General features: G+C 41.8%; 1 pseudogene; it reads right to left on the bottom strand.

Annotated features, from left to right (window-relative positions):
• Positions 1 to 15,516: 15,516 nt before the first annotated feature.
• Positions 15,517 to 20,062, bottom strand: part of LOC134480499 (reticulocalbin-1-like) — a 35,404-nt pseudogene continuing 30,858 nt past the window's right edge.

The following is a 20,062-nucleotide window of genomic DNA, read 5'->3' on the forward strand; positions in this document are numbered from 1 at the left end:
TTGAATTCGAAATAAAAAATATCCAACTAAAAATCAACAACAACAAAATGGTATTTTGAGCTTCGAATCAAAAAAAGCCACAGTCAGGAAACAGAGAATTGTATGCCTATGGCTTTCTTCAAATATGCTCAGGGCCCAGGTAGGTTCTGGGCCCAGGCTGAACCAAGCAGGTTCCTGCCACTGACTGCTCCTCTATTCCTGTTTCCAGAGGCATCATGCAGATTAATATTGGGCCAGAGATGTGGGCAGAGCTGGTGAGAAGTGGCTTTCTCTCCTGTGGTCTCAGGATTATCTGCATTCCTGGGTGTTCAGCATTTTCTGCCCCGGGATTTGGGTGCAGGATTCCCGATGGCTTTAAACTCCCTTAAACCATGTTTATATGTCCTGGGAGGTATTACAGAAAAATTAATGTTTATCCTATTAATTTGGTCAAAACTCTCATCGACAGAGTATAATTTAGAGGTAACTATATATTTGACAGCAAGCATACACAGTGGGTAATGTATGCATGATGAAGTTGAAATTCAGAGTTGGAAACACAGTGCATAGTGACTGTTTAAATGCCTGTGAATCTCAGTCTGACTGGGAAGTGATTTGATGCCCACTCCCCAAGAGAATGCAGAGATCCATCCCTCCCTGATAGCTGTGGGACTTCAGATGTTGACACTAATGATCAATAAAGAAGGTTCTTAAGAGTGAAGAGTTTGAGATTACTCCTTTATTGACCAGAATACATCCAATTTACTTGATAGTAACCAGATGCAGGTAGTCAATATATACAGTCTATATCCTTATCAAAATAGAAAAGCAAATGAACAAAACAACAACAGATAAATAACAAATCTTCAAATGAATAGAAGGAAAACCAAATAACCAAAACAATTAAAAATTAACCAAACTTTAAAGAGAGGAATTGCACTAAGCATTTTTTGCTGCTCCTTTTGCAGAATAGACTTATATCCTGTGGCTTGCCTTGGAGACATAGTAGACAAGCAGTTAGTGATGGTAATAATCTTTTCAAGAGGAGTGGAAGTAGGTCTGTTTTGTTGGAGTGGGGTATTAAGGAAAAAGCCTACCAATACTGAGTATAAATTATATTACAGACTTTGTCACAAAGTCTTTCCAATATTGTGAACTGATCTCCATGAAACTCTTCTGGATGACCCATCAGGACAAGTACAAATTTACACATGCACAGTCTTTCTGGATGACCAGCAGCTCTTGATTGATGTGCATCAGCACTTGTCTGAGTCCCTCAAAAAGTGTACACTTGCTGGAGAGAGGCAAGGTGAAAATACAGCGTATTCAATCCAAAGAAATCAAACTAAAGGAGGAAAATGCAGTCCACAATTGCTATGGACACTACAGATGAGACGCAATTGTGGTGTATTTGCTGTGCACACTTAGTTCTCCTCCTGTAGCTCTTCTCTCCAAGGGAGTTCTTGTCCTGGACTGTGTCATGTTCGAGTTTCTTCTGGAGAATTTCAGACCTAGTAGAGCAAGGGAAAAAGGTTTAGTGAGTGGTTGTCAATTCAGCTCTCCCTCTTACATCAGCTCTATTCAGTTGGACAATCCAGCATGACCTGTCAGCTGAGGTCAGTCCCTGCATCCCCAAGTGTCATAGAGTACCTGAGCTTGGATTTATATCTCACCTTTCAAACTGCTAGAATTAGAACTGTGGACTATGCACTGTACTGGGATTAAGAGAAAAATGAGCAGTTTTTCCCACTTGTCCAGGTATATGACATTGAATAATAACATTTTAGCTATGTCTGAATCTGAGTTCAAGAGAGGTATGAGCAACCTAGAATACCATGTGGATTCCTTCTGGAGAACATGCCCAGAATTGAGGTGAAATTTCTGATTATGTTAGCACTGAAGGAACCCGTCTAGTTTCCATTTGTAACCACTGTATCTGCAAATACACAGAGAAGCCATCTCACTTCAAATTCATGCTCACCACACAGATCCTGTAATCACTGAGAATGTGCTCCATGCAAATCTTCCCAGCGTACACGTGGACATTAAAGGTGATTGTGATGTAGAAACAGAACAGCACCCCTGTAAGTCTATGGCTAGTGTAAGGCAATTTGTGAGAGGACAGAAGAGAAAATGTCCTCAGATCTTTCCGGAGAGATCACAGGAAGAAAGGAGTAGAACATAGCAAGAAATACAGAGGATCATATATATTGTTTCATGGGCAAAATTCACATGAACTGTACCAGAACTATACTCTGAGTAGCTCTTTAACTGCCTGAGGCTGAAATCCAGGTGGGGTGGTCATCCACCCAAAAAGGGTATTTATATAGGGAAGGATATTCAAATGGCTTCTTCCAGCCTGTGTTCCTACCTGAACATTAATGCTTAATGTAAAGATTCCCCAGGATTCGCTGGAGGCATAAAAACAAATGTTGAGTGGGATATGTACATAGTGGCCAGAGCCTATAGACAGCTCAGTCAGTGATGTGCTGTCCTCCCATAAACCGTCATAGACTCAGGGTTCTTTCCCCATTAACAATCTGGCTTAGCAAGTCCCAAAGGCTGTGTAGAGCTGTCTTGTTGCTCAGCAAAGGATCATATGTTGGTGGTGGACTAGACTCTTGTTCTTGTTCACTCTTTCAGACTTTCCCCAAAGTGTGCAACTTCTTCTAATCGGAGCTGTCTTTACCATAGCCTGAGTGACTTCATGCCCAAAGCTAGAATCATAGGAAATCTCCATAACCAGGATACAAATCAACAAATATTTCCCATAATGTGATTGTTCCACAGATAATTTGAATAAGTAAGTAAAAGCTTGCATGGATTATCTCACACTGAATCAGAATCTATGGAAGGGCTCCATCGTATGGTACACTTTTACTCCTTGGCTGATGGACGTCTGGATAGATTCTCCTTCAAGGTTAATCTGGGACCACTACAACATTGATGCTCCCTAGTTGCAATGGCAATACCTACTCCTTGTTGTGGAATCACTGGGTTAACTAAAACTTCTGTTCCACTTTCTGAACATGGCTTCTCATAGGGCTACCTGTTCTTACACTGTCAGACCCATTTGAAGCTCATCATTTCTCCTAACCCATTGAGGCTGAAATTAACTGAGAGAAAATGATGTTGATTGACAGCACTTGCAGAATGCTACACAGATAACATAGAGGAGCGCTTTGGATTATCTGTGCACCTAAAGGGGTTCCTGAAACTGCCCTGTTCTTGCACCACAGCATAGCTATGGGACTTTTTCTGGATGACGATACAATTCCAAGCAACTCACATTCTCAATGAATAAAATCCAAGCCAAACTCCCAGGGGAAGTTGTAGTGTGCCAAGGTAGCTCGAAAGAAATGGTAGCAGGCAATGTGGAAAGCAACCTTGGAGAAGACACAGTGAGTGACATAACCTTCCAGTGGGCTTTCACAATTCACAATGAACAGAGAAGCAGAATAAACTCATGGATTTTTCTAGAGAAGCCTTGCCCTTACCTCCCAGTACTCCATTCCTTTGATGTGCTCCAAAGGATTTCAATACAGATCAGTAGTTTTGCCCCTAATCACTTGAAAATCTAACTTTACAGGTGTTTTTGTGTCCTCTTTTTGGGGGTTGCATTTCTAAAGGATTTTATTGTCCTGCTTCTACACCATAACAAAAAGGGACCTGCAAGCTCTAGGTCTGTACCATTTGTTACCCCTGTGAAATATGACTCACTTGAACATATTTCCACTCCTCCCCCAGACTTCACAAGATGATTCATTCTGAAATTTTTGGAAAGAATAAATTAGTAATTTAAGTGTCCTTTTGCTGTACAGAGCTAGATGGAGATGCCAAATGACTGGGCAGCTCTATTTCATGTTTCATGGATGTAAAGTGAACGCTTAGAGTACTTTTCTCATGAAACTTGGAAATAGAGGGAAACACACGTTCAGTACTGCAAACACACACACACACACACACACATATACCCACACACACCACACACACGCACACACACACACACACACACACACACACAAACACACACAAACACAGACAAACAGATACACACTCGCATGCACAAATGAAAACTTTGCTCTTATGTAGCACATTTCCTGTTGAGTGAGGAATTAGTGGGAACAATGCTGTGTACAATCTCTTAGACTCAAGCAAGATGTGCTGCCCTGGCCTGTACTCATTTCCACTTCAGGAAACCTTTCTATGCAGATACTTGCTGGTCCGACAAGTAAGTTACATGTTCTGCACAGATAGCCTAAACAACACAACATCAAATCCCCAAGAGAGAGATTTCTAGGAAAAGACTCCATCAAGCTCTATGCTGACTCATCATAGGCCCCTCACTAAAACTACCCTGTTTCCTTCATAGAAGACTTTGGAAGCATCAGAGAAGACAGTAACTCACGGTCAGTTACCAGGAACATTTATTTCATCATATTAGAGTTCCTGTGCTTTAAAACAACCTCAGTGTCAGTCAGAAAAAGGCTAAATAAATAACATACAGTGAATTTTCTGAAATGCAGCACTGTGTACAATATTGAGAGGGTATCTATCCTGAAAGAATGCAGTGCCCATGATATAGTCAGCAAAGCAATGTCAGCAGAGGGTTGCACTCTAGGATTCCATGCAATATCATGGTGAAGCCAATAAGACAATCCAGAATATTCCCCGGGGAATAACTCTGTTCAGGTAAAGTGAAGAAATCTAATCCTTATTTTTAAAATAGCAGAATGGTTTAAGAATGTGTTGAGACAAATAAGAGAGGGGGCTCATCTTGGAACTGGACGAATGATGCAAAGACTGCTGGCCAGCACAAAACAGGAAGCTTCATGTTTGTTGAGAGACCTAGGCTTAAAGGACTAAGTTAGATAATGACTGGACAAAACTGCATGTCATGAACTGGCCTCCCCGCATGCTCCCTAAGATGCAGGTCAGCACAGCAATGAACCTTTCTTGGTGAGAATTGGGGGTACATATGGATAACTTTGTTCTTGAAGTCTCAAGTCTCTCATGCCAACCCTCAGCCTTTGAGAAACCTTTTCCACATCCTTGCTCTTCTAAACAGCTTCAGGTTCTAAGGCCCAGTTATGAACTCTCCAGGAGCACTCAAATAAGACAGGACTGACATGCTGATACACAGGCTCTGTAGTTACCCAAGATCTATGAAGCATGAAGTCACCATCTTCATATACAGGGACTTGAGGGGAGGAAGAACAAAAGCCACCACAAATGACAATGAGAACCATTTCTTTGGCATTTCCAGCAGGCTCTCCTCCTTGAAAACTACTTACTTCCTGAGTCTCACACGATCCCTGTAAAGAAAATGGGCTCTGGGCTTTTGCTTCATCCCTCAAAGCCCTGCTCTAGTCTAAAGAGGGGCTCCCACATAGCACCCTCCATACATGATGGCATGTAGTGCTGTGCTGTGTGATCAACCTATCTCCCTTAATGAAGTGCAGATTCTCGAAGAGCAGGAGCATTTGCTTTCCAAACATGCAGTTTCTTGAAAAGGGGCTATCTCGACAGAAAGCCTTGTAAACCATCACATGAATGAACACTTGGATGAGACCTAGGTCAGGACATGGATCAGTCAATAGACAGTTACATTGGTTTGTCTATGTTTATGGTAAGACCTGAGGACAACCTGACCCTGAGGCCTTACTCTACCTGCTGTTGCGTGGCACTGGGGTCACAGATGTTCATTCCGGCCTCTTCACAGAGCCTCTTTGTCTCCACAGAGGATGCTGGCAGTTCAGTCTGCTCCACCAGCAGTTCTCTCTTCTCATTCAGCAAAATCTGTATATTGTTCTTCAATTGAGCTTGTTCACGCAGGAGCTGGGAGTGCCTGATGCTGAACCACAAACAAAAAATGGTAAATCCCAGCCAGCTTCTATCTGCCTGTCACTCCTGCAAGTACAATCATCCCTTCAACGGTCCTCATCCTCAGAAATCCCCAGAATAGAGCCACACTATGCAGGTTAGCACCAATTAGAGGAGGTCAAATCCAGAATCCACATTCCACATGAATCAAAGTACTTCTGAAAATCCTGACACTAAGACGGTTTATATAAATCAAGGAAGAAGAGATGGTCCATAAGGGAACTCGTATGTCCATGGTATGGTGAAACCATCTTCACATTGTGGGGAAAGCCCCTCTGAGGGGTAGTTGAAGACCCAATAGCTATAGACTCTTTCCATGTGTTTCTCATGGATCACAGATCTTTAAATCTCCTGTCTGAGTCCTAGAGATTCAGAATTGATTGCTATTCCCATCATGGTGCAAACCTTTTCTATCTAGAGGAACTTTAACTGGGAAATATAACAATTGGAGTATCTTCTACACCCTTCACAAGTACGACAACTGAGTCCAAGAGCTACAAATCTAAGACCCTTGCCAGGAGGCAGCCTTCTTGTTAAGAGTCAGACACTACAGAACCAGAGCCCTGACTTTGGTTCAAAGTCATACAGGACAGAAGCATTCCCTGCCTAGTGCTGGGTTCTCATCTCGGTCAGCGACTCACCGGTAGGAACTGTTCACTTGTATGAGCTCCTTGTACCTCTCCATGGCATCACTTATTGAGTTGGTCATCATTTGCATAGCCATCATTCTCATCTCATGTTCAGATTGAAGGACTGGCAATTCGACATGCAGCCTGGGTTAGGTCATGGCCAAAGGAACAAATAATGTTTTGAACTCACGATTTCAGGATTAGGTGAAATGTAAATAAAAATATATAATAAAAAATTTCAAATTCAAGGAATGGTGGAAGGGAAGAAAATGGCAAACTCAAAAACCAGACCAAAACCCAACAGTGAGACTCAATCCACAGAAAATATTTCTATGTAAATAAGCAAACATTTGTTTTGAAATAAGGACTCCTTGGAATCCTGAGAGATATGGTTCTGCAAAGACTCACTATATAGGAGGGGGCAGTGCCTGAGAGCTGCCTGTTTGGGAATAACAACTGTCAAGACCACAGTGACCATTTCTAGGTCACAATGAACAATCCCTGGATAGTTAAAAAAATAAAAAAAAGCTAAAGATCAAAGCAGGGGAAACAAATTAGGTAAAATCAGACTGTTCTCTCTATTACTTAAACTCAGTATGTTCCACATACTTGCTCCTTCAAAGTATTTGTACTGGTTAAGTTTATTATCCTGGGCACAGGAAAACAGAGTCACGGTACCAGTTGGAGGGACCTGACCTTCAAGAGCTGGCCAGGTGAGCATGATGGAGTTGACTAGTTCAGGAAGAAGATTCCTCCAGTCTGTGCCACAGCTTTGGGCCCAAGAGAAAGCTGTGATGACATTTCTCTTGTTTTGAAAGCAGGTATACTCAATCCTTGGTTTCTATTGTTACATGAATTCCCGGAGGGCATAACTATGTTTGACAGGGAAGAGGATTTATAGCACCTCCTCCCCTCAGCAGAGTCCTGTGTGCCACCAAGGTATACAGAAGGAGCAAAGTGCTGTGTTGATCAATGTGGGCCTCCATGTACTCATCACTATCATGACCTGCAAAGTGTTGATCAAACAAATCCTCAGACCCCATCAAAGGTCCCAGACGTCCTGATCCACAGTAAACCACCAACAAATACTGCCACATACATACACACCAACCCATATACAAACACATTTAGAATGTCAACTACATCCATGGAGGTGTCATAGAATCAGTGTATAATGAACAAATTCAGAGGAAAGAGTGATGACGTGCAGGCATTTCATTCACACACACAGTTGCAGCAAGTGTGACAAGGTCATTCTAGCTGTTGACAGAACCAATGCTAATCCAAGAGGCTCAGGGTCAAGTACAAAAGAGGTTGACCCTAAACACACAGCACCTAGCTTATCTCACAAGCAAATGCCTGCCAACTCTCCTTAAAATCCAGGATGAGAGGTGAAACTTTCTCGTGCTATGAGTAAATCTTGAGGTAGCAGAGAGAGCGCGCAAGACAGTGAACAGGTTACTGGGCATAATGACTACCTGTGGTCCCACTCATCATAGATATAAAGATCCAGGATTTGATAAAGTTCATCCCTCTCGAATTGACACTTCTGGATTTCAAATTTGAGTTCCTCCAGTTCCTTTAGACACTCCTCTTCCTTAGTGATGACATTTTGGGATGATGCATTCCTACCAAAACCTGTAGACAGATAAACCCAAGTGAATTTGCATATTTGATGGCCTATGGGCAGAAAAGAACATTCTGAATCCGAAAAGGAGGTTGAGGAAGGGGAAATGGTAGAGACTGGGTGAATCCCTGAAAGAGCAGAAAAGCTTTCTTAAAGGTTGATTCTTAAGCTATGTCCCTCTTCCCAACCTCTAATGCCATACACGTGCCACACTCACTATTAAACAACCCGCGGCACTGAAAGTCATAATATGACTGAGACATAAACATCTGCGACATTGTTATATCAGATGTGGTGCAGATAATCCTGGAGTTCATAATGACTTCATAATGTTTAGCACCATCAAGCTCTAACCAAGTGTGGTCCAGCCCAAAGTGTCTGAGAACTCAATTCATGACTAGGGGTGCATCCTTCCTTGTTCTCGCCATCACACACTTATGTAACCTACAGTAATCTAGAGGATGAAGCGCTTCAACTCCCAACCATGGATGGTCACATTGTTAATCTCACAGTGCCTCCTCCTGCCAATCATTGACACTCACATTTAAAAAGCTTCAAGAAAAGACACTGAAGTCTTACCACTTTATGTCTTTCTCTCAAATTAAAGATCAGGAACTCCTGACTCTTGGTTTGCCTTTGAAAAATCCCAAGGCTCCTGCTTGTAAGGCCTAGTCTTAGAAGGCACATCTCAAACCTACCTCCTTGAGGATGTTCCCCAACTCTGCCCACGACTCACCAAGCCTTCCCCAGAATGATTTCCTCCTTCCTGTTTCACTAGAGAGGGGGTCAGCTTCTCTCTGACCTGGTGCGGTCTCTCCTTGATCAACACTTTCCTTCCGAAATAGCCTGAGCAGCTGGCGAAACATGCCTGCTTGTGAACCCAAAGGGAACTGAAGTAATATCCCCAAGGCAGTTGGTGTCACCACAACACTGGTGACATCACAGAAGATTCTAGGGATCTCTTAGATACAATAGAGTGTCCAGTGAACGGCTTACTGGTGATGTCACTGGAAAATTCTTTGGCCTACCTACTAACCAGCTCTCCCCACACTGATGAATTTCTGTGGGGACCCTTTCCTCCAGTCTCCCATGTGTCACTGGGAATACCATTTGGCAACCTCTATTTCAAAGCTACATATGTCTCTCTGCTTCATTAGTAGTCAACAATGCATTTGCTGGGGAGGGTTTCTTACAACCCTGAATTGGAGAACAGATTTTTCTTAGCACCCAAATCTCTAGGGACCAAGGAGGAGGGAGATTTTTCTTAAAAGTAAATCTAATACCAGAGACAATGCATGTGACATGTATTTCGATTTCTAAGCTTTTCCCTTTTTCTGGAGTCCAATATATTTCTTCTATACCTCTGAGTGTATAAAACCTGGAATTATTTGCTTACTGTGCAGTCCTTGAAAGCTGACATTGTTTCCATTTACATATCCATGTATTTTACAAAATCAATGGTCTATAATCCTATTTTTTTGCAATAAAAACTCCTTTTACTTGGGAACATAGGGATCAACTACAGGGCATATATAAAATAATAAATTTCTGTCTGTTTTATATATTATGTAGGACATCCTCCCTTTCTCAAATATAACAAGACAATTAAATTGGACATCAGTGAGCAAATGTCAACCAGGACCTTGTGTTACTACATTGTAACTATATAGCCATCACTTCTCCAATATCCTTCTCCGTGAATAGACAAGTCTAGGCATGAGAATATTGGGGACTACAACATGATCTTTTACTTGTAGCAAACATAAGAATCCGGAGGACGGGAAGGGAGTGGAATGGCCTGAATTCAGGTTGAACCTCAATTTTAATGGGTCCATACGTTCAGGAGGGAGTCTATTTGGCATTGTGATATATGGATTCTGTCTTCTTATCATAGGTGTTATAATAATTCAACATGAATGTGTGCTATAATGCCAGCCCACCTCAGAGATGTAAGAGTGAAAATCATGTCTGACCTTTCTGGGAAGAACTCTGCCTTTTACTACCATCTGGAGTTATACAACATCAGTATACAAAGCTCAGGAGAGAAGGGTGCAGATGTGCGGGCCTTAGAAGTTGAGGGTCTTTGCTACTGATTAAGCCACTTGTTTTTCCTATGTAATTTTTCCCTTGCTCTTTTACTAATGGTGGCTGACTTCTTTCCTGGCCTGAGGTAAACTGGAGTCCAATCTTTTGGATTACAGAACCTTCTATTTTCGAGATGACAGTCCCACCAAGGGTCCTACTGCATACAGAAGGTATGAATAAGACTCAGGCTGGAGTAAGTTAAAAAGGTCTGTTACAACAAAGAACTGATTAAGAAAACAAGAGCCCAGCTGCTCATCAAGATCACAGTTGTATGAGATTAAGAAAATGTGAATAGGGCATCGGGTGAAAGATGAATTAATTAGGAGGTCATAGGCCTAGAAGGGTTATCCTTTGATCTCAGTGGAGCTGCCATTCTTTCTGCCATTCCTCCTTCTCTGCCACAGGACCAGAGACTTCCCCATACAAATGGCTGGCCTTGCCAAAAAGCCCTGGCAGGGCTTCTCCCTGTAGAATAGGACATGTAGAGTCCTTGAGGACTCACCAAGAGGTCTCCTCCACACAGGTTCCTTGTTGTCAAAGGGAAATGTTCCTGCAGAATCCTGCCATGGCAGCAGGAATTTCAACCTGGCTGCTCTTGGTCCAGCTCACTGGGTGCAGGCCTGAGGCCCAGGGGTATCTGGGGAAAGAAGTAGCAGGCACTACCTCACAGCTCTCTCTTTGTTGGATGCAACTGCTAGGACTGTGATAGAATTTTTGTTTCTTGTGTGTTTATTAGAAATACCTACAAAGCTGATTAAAGATGTAACATGCCTTCATACCCAGAGTGCAGAATGGTTTTACATCGTTGTTGTTCCTGTTTTATGTTTGGATTTTGTTTTTTAATCCCCTCAGGAAATTTCCCTGTGCTTAGAATGTTAAGCACATGCTCAGGAGGGATCGATTATTCAAGTTAGCCAAAGCTTTTGTTCTCACCATCACTCCACAGATGATGCCATTACTTACTTTGAAATAAGAAAACAGTTATAGAGAAGTAAATTAACCTGTAAGCTATCACAGAAGAAACACATCACGATTGTGGAGTGGCACCCCAGTATTTTGTATTTCCTAAGTTATTTTTATTTTAAACTTTTTTATTGGATTTTTTTGGGTACATTTCATCTTTTTTAAATCCTTAAAGGTATCTTTTATTCCTCTCCTCCCATTTACAAGGTGGAATTTCACATGTAATTGTTAGTCCAGATAGTTTGGTCAATGGCTTAGATATCACCTTGGCCTAGTTTCCTTGGCATAAGCTGAGTTCGAAGCAGACTCAAAGGTTCAGGACCAACAAATAATGAATTCCACTGCATCTGGATCCCTAGACTCACAGCCAGGAAGGGAGTGTATTTCCATTCACTATTTAAAAAAAAGATGCAGTTCATTAACATGTAAAAAATTTCTCAAGTATATTAAAGTGTTTACCATGGTCATACAGTTTTTCAAATACCTGGCATTCATCTTTTTCCAAAACCTAAAATTTCTTTCCTATTCACATTTTTTGATTATTTTTTGGTATTACTATCATTTTTTAAATTTCAGTTTTTTTAATAGATATATATGTTTTATTCAAACGTTATTCCCTTTCCCAGCTTTTGGTCCATAAGCCCCCCTGCCGTGCCCTCTCCCATATCTATGGTCCCCCAATCCACGTCACTTAGAAACCCCTTCCTGGACATTCCCCTGCACTCAGGGTCCAACCTTGTTAAGAACAAGGGCTTCCCCTTCCACAGGTGCCCCAACAAGGATATTCTCTCCTACATATGCAGTTGGATCCCTGGATCAGTCCATGTATAGTCTTTTGCTAGTGGTTTATTTGGTTGGCATTGCTGTTCATATGGGGTTGCAAGCCAATCAGCTCTTTGAATCCTTCTTCTAATTCCCATAAATGGCGTCCTGTTCTCAGTTCAGTAGTTTACTGCTAGCACTGACCTCTTTATTTGACATGCCCTGGATGTGTATCTCAGGGGAGCTGTATATCCGGTCCCTTTCAGTAAGCACTTTTTAGCTTCATCAATCTTACCTAGTTTTGGTGGCTGTATACATATGGGCCACATGTGGGGCAGACTCTGAATGGCTGTTCCTTCAGTCTCTGCTTTAGATTTGGCCTCCATATCCCCTCCTATGGATATTTTTGTTCCCCATTTTAAGAAGGAGTGGGAGCATCTGCAATTTGGTCATCCTTCTTCTTGAGCTTCCTGAGATCTGTAGATTGCATCTTGGGTAATTTGAGGTTTTGGTCAATATCCACTTATCAATGAGTGCATACTGTCAACGAGGGGTGCTGAGAATCTGGAAGAGAATGAGGGACAAGAGATGTGAAGAAGGACTCCAAGACAAGAGTCTGATCAAGGCGACAATTTTATTTTTCCCCAAGGCTGAATTTGTACCATAAAAAGGGTAACAGAGAGAAGAGAGAAGTAAGAAACATTTACCCACACAAAGGACACAATATTCGTGTGGTCAGGGAATCGGCTGATGTTGACAGGATGTCAGAATGGTCACAGGTTTGTCATATCTATTAGTCAGCAGGATGATGGTTTTTCAGAATGGTTACAGGTCATGACATTGGGTATCTTAACGTCACACGTTATCATATGATTATTCATCTTGACCACCACATTTGTATTAGTCTTCTGCAGCTGGCTGGGGATTTTCCATGAACCCAGTCATACTTAATGCTAACCATAATAATAACATCAATAATGGAAGGCTTCAAGGCCATCGCTCCCAACAGCATACCAAGTGTGTTTTTCTGTGATTGGATTGCCTCACTGTGGATGATATTTTCTAGTTCTTTCCATTTGCCTATGAATTGAACGTAGTCATTGTTTTTGATAGCTGAGTGGTACTCCATTGTGTAGATGTACCACATTTTTCAAATCCAGTCTTCCGTTGAATGGCATCTGGGTTCATTCCAGCTTCTGGCTATTATGAATAAGGCTGCTATGAACATAGTGGATCATATGTGTTGTTGTATGTTGGAGCATCTTTTGGGTATATGCCCAGGACTGGTATAGCTGTGTGCTCAGGTAGTACAATTTCCAATTTTCCAGGAACGTTCAGACTGATTTCCAGAGTTCTTGTACCAGTTTGCAATCCCAGCAACAATGGACGAGTGTTCCTCTTTCTCCATATCCTCACCAGCATCTGTTGTCACCTGATTTTTTGATCTTAGACATCCTGACTGGTGTGAGGCGGATTCTTAGGGTTGCTTTGATTTGCATTTCCCTGATGACTAAGGATATTGAGCATTTCTTTAGGTGCTTTTCAGCTATTCTATATTCCTCAGCTGAGAATGTTTTCTTTAGCTCCAAACCCCATTTATTAACAGGGGTGTTTGGCTCTCTGTACTCTAACTTCTTCTGTTTTGTGTAAACTTTGGATATAAGCCCTCCATCAGATGCAGGATTGGTAAAGATTTTTTCCCAATCTGTGGATTGCCGTTTTGTCCTGATGACACTGTCCTTTGCCTTACAGAAGCTTTTCAGTTTTATGAGGTCCCATTTGTCGATTCTCAATCTTAAAGCATAAGCCACTGGTATTTTGTTCAGGAAATTTTCCTTAGTGCTCATGTCTTCGAGACTCTTCCCTACTTTTTATCCATTACTTTTAGTGTATCTGGTTTGATGTGGAGGTCCTTGATCCACTTGGACTGAAGCTTTGTACAGGGTAATAAGAATGGGTCAACTTGCATTCTTCTACATGTTGACCTCCAGTTGACTCAGCACCATTTGTTAAAAATGCTCTCTTTCTTCCATTGGATGTTTTACCTCCTTTGTCAAAGATCAAATGACCATAGGTGTGTGGGTTCTTTTCTGTGTCTTCAATTATGTTCCACTGAGCTGCCTGTCTGTATGCCAATACCATAGAAACTATTGCTCTGTAATACTGCTTGAGGTCAGAGACGGTGATTCCCCCAGAAGTTCTTTTATTGTTGAGTATAGTTTTGCTATCCTGGGTTTTATTTTATACCAAATGACGGCAAATTGCACTTTCTACCTTTATAAAGAATTGAGTAGGAATATTGTTGGTGATGGCATTGAATCTGTAGATTGCCTTTGGCAAAATGGTCATTTTTTACCATATTCATCCTGCCAATCTATGAGCATGGGAGATCTTTCAATCTTCTGAGACCTTCTTCAATTTCTTCAGAGATTTGAAGTTCTTGTCATACAGATTTTTTACTTGCTTGGTTCAAGTAACAGCAAGTTATTTTATATTATTTGGGACTATTGTGAAGGGTGTCATTTCCCTAATTTCTTTCTCAGCGTGTTTACCCTTTGAGTAGAGGAAGACTACTGAATTGTTTGGGTTAATTTTATACTCGGACAGTTTGCTGAAGTTGTTGATCAGGTTAAGTAGTTCTCTGGTAGAATTTTGGTGTTGCTTAAGTAGACTATCATATCATCTTCAAATATTAGTGTTTTGACTTCATCCCTTCTAATTTTTTCCCTTTGACCTACTTTCATTGTTTGATTGCTATGGCTAGGACGTTAAGTACCATATTGTACTTAAGTAGGGAAAGAGTGGGCAGCCTTGTCTAGTCCCTGATTTTAGTGGGATTCCTTCAATTTTCTCAGTTTAGTTTGATGTTAGGTACAGGTTTGATGTATTTTGCATTTTCCTATATTTAGATTCAGGCCTTCAATTCCTGATCTTTCCAGGACTTTATTAATGAAAGGGTAACGAATTTTGTCAAATGATTTCTCAGCATCTAATGAAATGATCATGTGGTTTTGACTTTGTTTATATGATGAATTTCGTTGATGGACTTCCGTATATTAAACCATCCCTGCATCCTTGCCATGAGGCCTACTTGACCATGATGGATGATTGTTTGGATGTGTTCTTGGATTCAGTTTGCAAGAATTTTATTGAGCATTTTTGATCAATATTCATAAATCAAATAGGTCTGAATTTCTCTATCTTTGTTGTATCTTTGTGTGGTTTAGGTATAAGAGTAATTGTGGCTTCATAGAGGGAGTTTGGTAGTGCTCTGTCTGTTTCTATTTTGCGGAATAGTTTGGACAGTATTGGTATGAAGTCCTCTATGAAGGTCTGATAGAATTCTGCACTAAATCCATCTGGTCCTGGGCTCTTTTTGGATGGGAGATGTTTAATAGCAGTATCTATGTCTTTATGAGTTATGGGGTTGTTTCGATGGTTTATTTGTTCCTGATTTAACTGTGGTACCTGGTATCTGTATAGAAAATTGTCCATTTCCTCCACATTTTCCAGTTTTGTTGAATATATATTTTTGTAGTAGGATCTGACGATCTTTTTAATTTCTTCAGATTTTGTTGTTATGTCTCCCTTTTATTTCTGATTTTATTAATTTGGATGCACGCTCTGTGACCTCTGGTTAATATGGCTAAGTGTTTATGTATCTTTTTGATTTTCTCAAAGAACCAGCTCCTGGGTTTGCTGATTCTTTTGATACTCGGTTTTGTTTCTTCTTGTTTGATTTCAGCCCTGTGTTTGATTATTTCCTGCCTTCTACTCCTCTAGGGTTTATTTAATTTTTTCTAGAGCTTTTAGTTGTGCTGTCAAGCTGCTGACATATGCTCTCTCCTGTTTCTTTTTGCAGGCATACAGAGCTATGAGTTTTCCTCTTAGCGCTGCTTTTATTGTGTCCCATAAGTTTGGGTATGTTGTATCTTCATTTTCATTAAATTCTAAGAAGTCTTTAATTTCTTTCTTATGTCTCCAATGACAAAGTTGTCATTGACTTCAACTTCCATGTATATGTGGGCTTTCTATCTTATTTGTTGTTATTGATCAGCAGCCTTAGTCCGTGGTTTTTTGATAGGATACATGGGATTATTTCTATCTTCCGGTATCTGTTGAGGCCGGTTTTGTGACCGATTATATGGTCAATTTGGAGAAGGTACCATGGGATGCTGAGAAGAAGGTATATCCTTTGGTTTTAGGGTGGAGTGTTCTATAAATATATGTTAAATCCATTTCTTTCATAACCTGTTAGTCTTTCTGTGTCTCTGTTTAATTTCTGTTTCCCTGATCTGTCCATTGATGAAAGTGGTGTGTTTAAGTCTCCTACTATTATTGTTTGTGGTGTAATGCATGATTTTTTTGAGCTTTCGAAAGGTTTCTCATTGTTTAAGGACACAACTGCTATATACTTGACAAATATAGCAATCAACCAGAATAGAAAGCATGTGACTGTTGGCCACATGAGGATGAGTTTCTTTCAAAGATCATCATGATTTTTGGTAAGATCTTCCCTGTGATTGGTGAAATGGCTTCTCACAAACATGGTCCAGTTGTCTAGAATCTCCTCCTTGGTCAGCATCTCATCCTTGTTTTTATCTGACTCATACACCAGATGCTGGGCCTCAGCCTGTGCATGGTCATAGTCCTGAGGGAGGATCCAATGGTGAATCTCATCCTAATCCAGTTTCCCATCCTTGTTCAGATCTGGGAAATCATTGAACTGCTCCCCAGACAAAACCCAGTCGGTCTCAGGGCAATTGTCCTCGTGAGAAAAAGATGTCCACAATGTACTCATCCTAGTCCACAAAACCATCCCCGTTCTTGTCAATATTCTCCAGCGTTTCCAGAACTACAATCTCCTTCATATGTTCTAAATCCTCTTAGTGCAGAAAAGCAATGAACCCGTCCTGAGTAGCTGTCAGGTCACCGTCAAGGCCTTAAACCTCCTCTCATCTCGTGGAGGCAACTTTTTAAAGTTGTGATGATCAGAGCTATCTTGGAATTCAGCAAGGTTTCCCAGGTAGTAGCCATAGGTAGCCTGCTTGTATTCTTCCCAGGAGATTTTTCATCTATGTCCCTATCATAATCCTTCCAGAGTTTAGCCACATTTTGGTTAATGTATCTTTTCTGTACCTGTTTGATCCAAACTTTCAGGTCTTCAGTAGTAACAAGGCTGTCTTCATCACTGTCAATTGGATCAACAATTTTCCCCAGCCTCTTCTGCTCTCGTCCAGGATTAGCTATCAAAGGTCTTGGAGTCCTCCTTGCCCAGGAAGACCTCATGATCGTACAGGAAGCTGTGCTTATTCTCTGGTGGCCACTCGCCCTGCTCTGAATCGGGACAAACCATGTGCTCCTTGCTCATCATGCTCTTGGCATGAACGCCAGGACCAGTGCCAGCAGCAGCCCATGGAGTGTTCCAGGCTGACACCATGCACCACAGTCGCAATCAAAGGGAGGCAGCAGGGAAGTAGGGGCTCAGAGCAGCTTATCCGCTGTCCCTTCCCCAGACAGGGCTTTTGTTACATTTCAAACGTTATCCGTTTTCCTGGTTTCCACAAAACCCCTTATAAAACCCCCTCCCCCTTCTACTGTGAGGGTGTTACCACACCCACCCAAACACCCAGGCCTATCTGCCTCCCTGTTCTGGTTTTCTCTACACTGGGGCATCAAGCCTTGACAAGACCAAGGGCTTCTCCTCCCATTTGTCCCCAAGAAGGCCATCCTCTTCTACATATGCAGCTGTAGCCATGGGTCTGTCCATGTGTACTCTTTCGATTGTGGTTTCTTTCCTGGGAGCTCTGGGTGTTTCTTAGTGTTGTTCTTATGGGACTGTAAACCCCTTCAGCTCCCTCAATCCTTTCTCTTACTCCTCCATTGGGGACCCTGCTCTCAGCTGAATGGTTGGCTGCAAGTATCTGCCTCTGTATTTGTCATGCTCTTTACCCCACTCTTTTGAGCAGATCACCACAGAGCAACGAAGATGTATTGTCTTGGCCTAATGATGTACAGACAAATAGATGATTTCTTAATTCTTATGATGGTTCTATAAGAATTCCTAAAATTAGATTAGTAATTTTAAGCTCCTTTATAATGGGACAGCTATTATGTTTTCTCTGGTAATCAAAATTGCATTGAGAACTCTTCCTTCTTAAACTTTCATGAGTGAATTGCTTCTGCAATACCAAGCAGGCACCTACAAATTAGAACCCATTCTAAGAGGGTATAAACCAATTAACAAAAGTTCATTAAAAGAGAACTAATGATTTACTATAGGTGCAAGGACTGAACGTAAATAATTGACTGGATTTGCCTATAGGCAATTTCACTTATTCTTTTCTCATAAAAATTACAGCTTTTAACTCTCCATGAACATGCAGAGCCAGTGACAGATGGTGACAGTTTATCCTGATGATTACTCTTCATGGATATGCATGTAAACATTCTCTGTCGTAAACTGATTATCCAACTTATGATTTGAATTCCTGTGCAAACTTGTGGTGACTTTTCACCATGTGATGCTGTGTTCAGAAAGATATACAAATGCTGAGGACAAAGAGAGAGAAAGCTTTTTAGACAGAACTGAACTGAAGAGAACAGAACTCAAGAAGAACTTAGAAATAAAGGCATAGCGTTGAGAGTAAGGCATTGAGAGTAAGGAAATTATTGTGTCATAAGAGCAAGAGGAAAGGAGATAAGAAGAAGAGAGCAAGGAGAACCTTATAAGTCAAACTTTATGGAGGCAAACCTTTGTAGAAATTCTAGGAAAACGGAAGAACTTATAAATAAAGGTTAAAATCACTACTCTTCAGTCTTCAGCCTGGCTCACTGGCTAGCCTGTGCTCTTCAGTCAGGCTCACTGGCTAGCCTCTGCTCTTCAGTCAGGCTCACTGTCTAGCCTGTGCTCTTCAGCCTGGCTCACTGTCTAGCCTCTGCTCTTCAGTCAGACTCATTGGCTAGCCTCTGCTCTTCAGTCAGGGTCACTGGCTAGCCTCTGTTCTTCAGCCTGGCTCACTGGCTAACCTGTGCTCTTCAGTCAGGCTCACTGGCTACCCTCTGTTCTTCAGTCAGCCTCACTGGCTAGCCTCTGCTCTTCAGTCAGGCTCACTGGCTAGCCTGTGCTCTTTAGTCAGGCTCACTGTCTACCCTGTGCTCTTCAGTCAGGTTCCCTGGCTAGCCTCTGCTCTTCAGTCAGGCTCACTGGCTAGCCTCTGCTCTTCAGCCTGGCACACTGGCTAGCCTCTGCTCTTCAGTAAGACTCACAGGCTAGCCTGTGCTCTTCAGCCTGGCTCACTGCCTAGACTCTGCTTTTCAGCTGGGCTCACTGGCTAGCCTCTGCTCTTCAGTCAGACTCACAGGCTAGCCTGTGCTCTTCAGCCTGGCTCACTGCCTAGACTCTGCTTTTCAGCTGGGCTCACTGGCTAGCCTCTGCTCTTCAGTCAGGCTCACTGGCTAGCCTCTGCTCTTCAGCTAGGCTCACTGGCTAGCCTCTGCTCTTCAGCTTGGCTCACTGGCTAGCCTCTGCTCTTCAGTCAGGTTCACTGTCTAGCCTCTGCTATTCAGTTAGGCTCACTGGCTAGACTCTGCTTCTCAGCTGGGCTCACTGGCCTATGGGGCCCTAGCATATCGCTTAACCATCTGCTCATGACTGCCTGACCACACTGACCACCTGACCGGTCGCCCTGACTTCTTAAAGTCATTCTCTAGAAAGAGCACAAGAAACCAAAGAGAAACACCACAGCAAACTTTTCCCATGGGCTCTGCTTTAACCTTAAGTGCTTTCATTATTTCTTTAAAAGAGTGAAATATAATTTCGGCTATTCATATGGCCAAGAGAGCTGTGCAGTAGTCATTGCTTTAGGGAATTTGGTGCTAAATCAAAAGATTCCTTTATTCTCTCACGATGTTATCTGTATGCTGTAAGATGTATGTTTGAAAACACAACACCAAATTCCTAAAATCTAGATGTTTTAAGACATCAGCTCATGGAGAAACATAACTGCCTCCTATCTAGACTGGGCTTTTTTGCTATACTGCAGGTACAATCAATTTTCCACACTACTTCCATAATTTTCAAGAATGATTAAGAGAAAAATAAGTTGAACATAATGGCCAGAAAGGGGGTTCT

The sequence above is a fragment of the Rattus norvegicus genome, chromosome 9 (genome assembly GCF_036323735.1).
Source record: "Rattus norvegicus strain BN/NHsdMcwi chromosome 9, GRCr8, whole genome shotgun sequence".
Classification (NCBI taxonomy): Eukaryota; Metazoa; Chordata; class Mammalia; order Rodentia; family Muridae; genus Rattus; species Rattus norvegicus.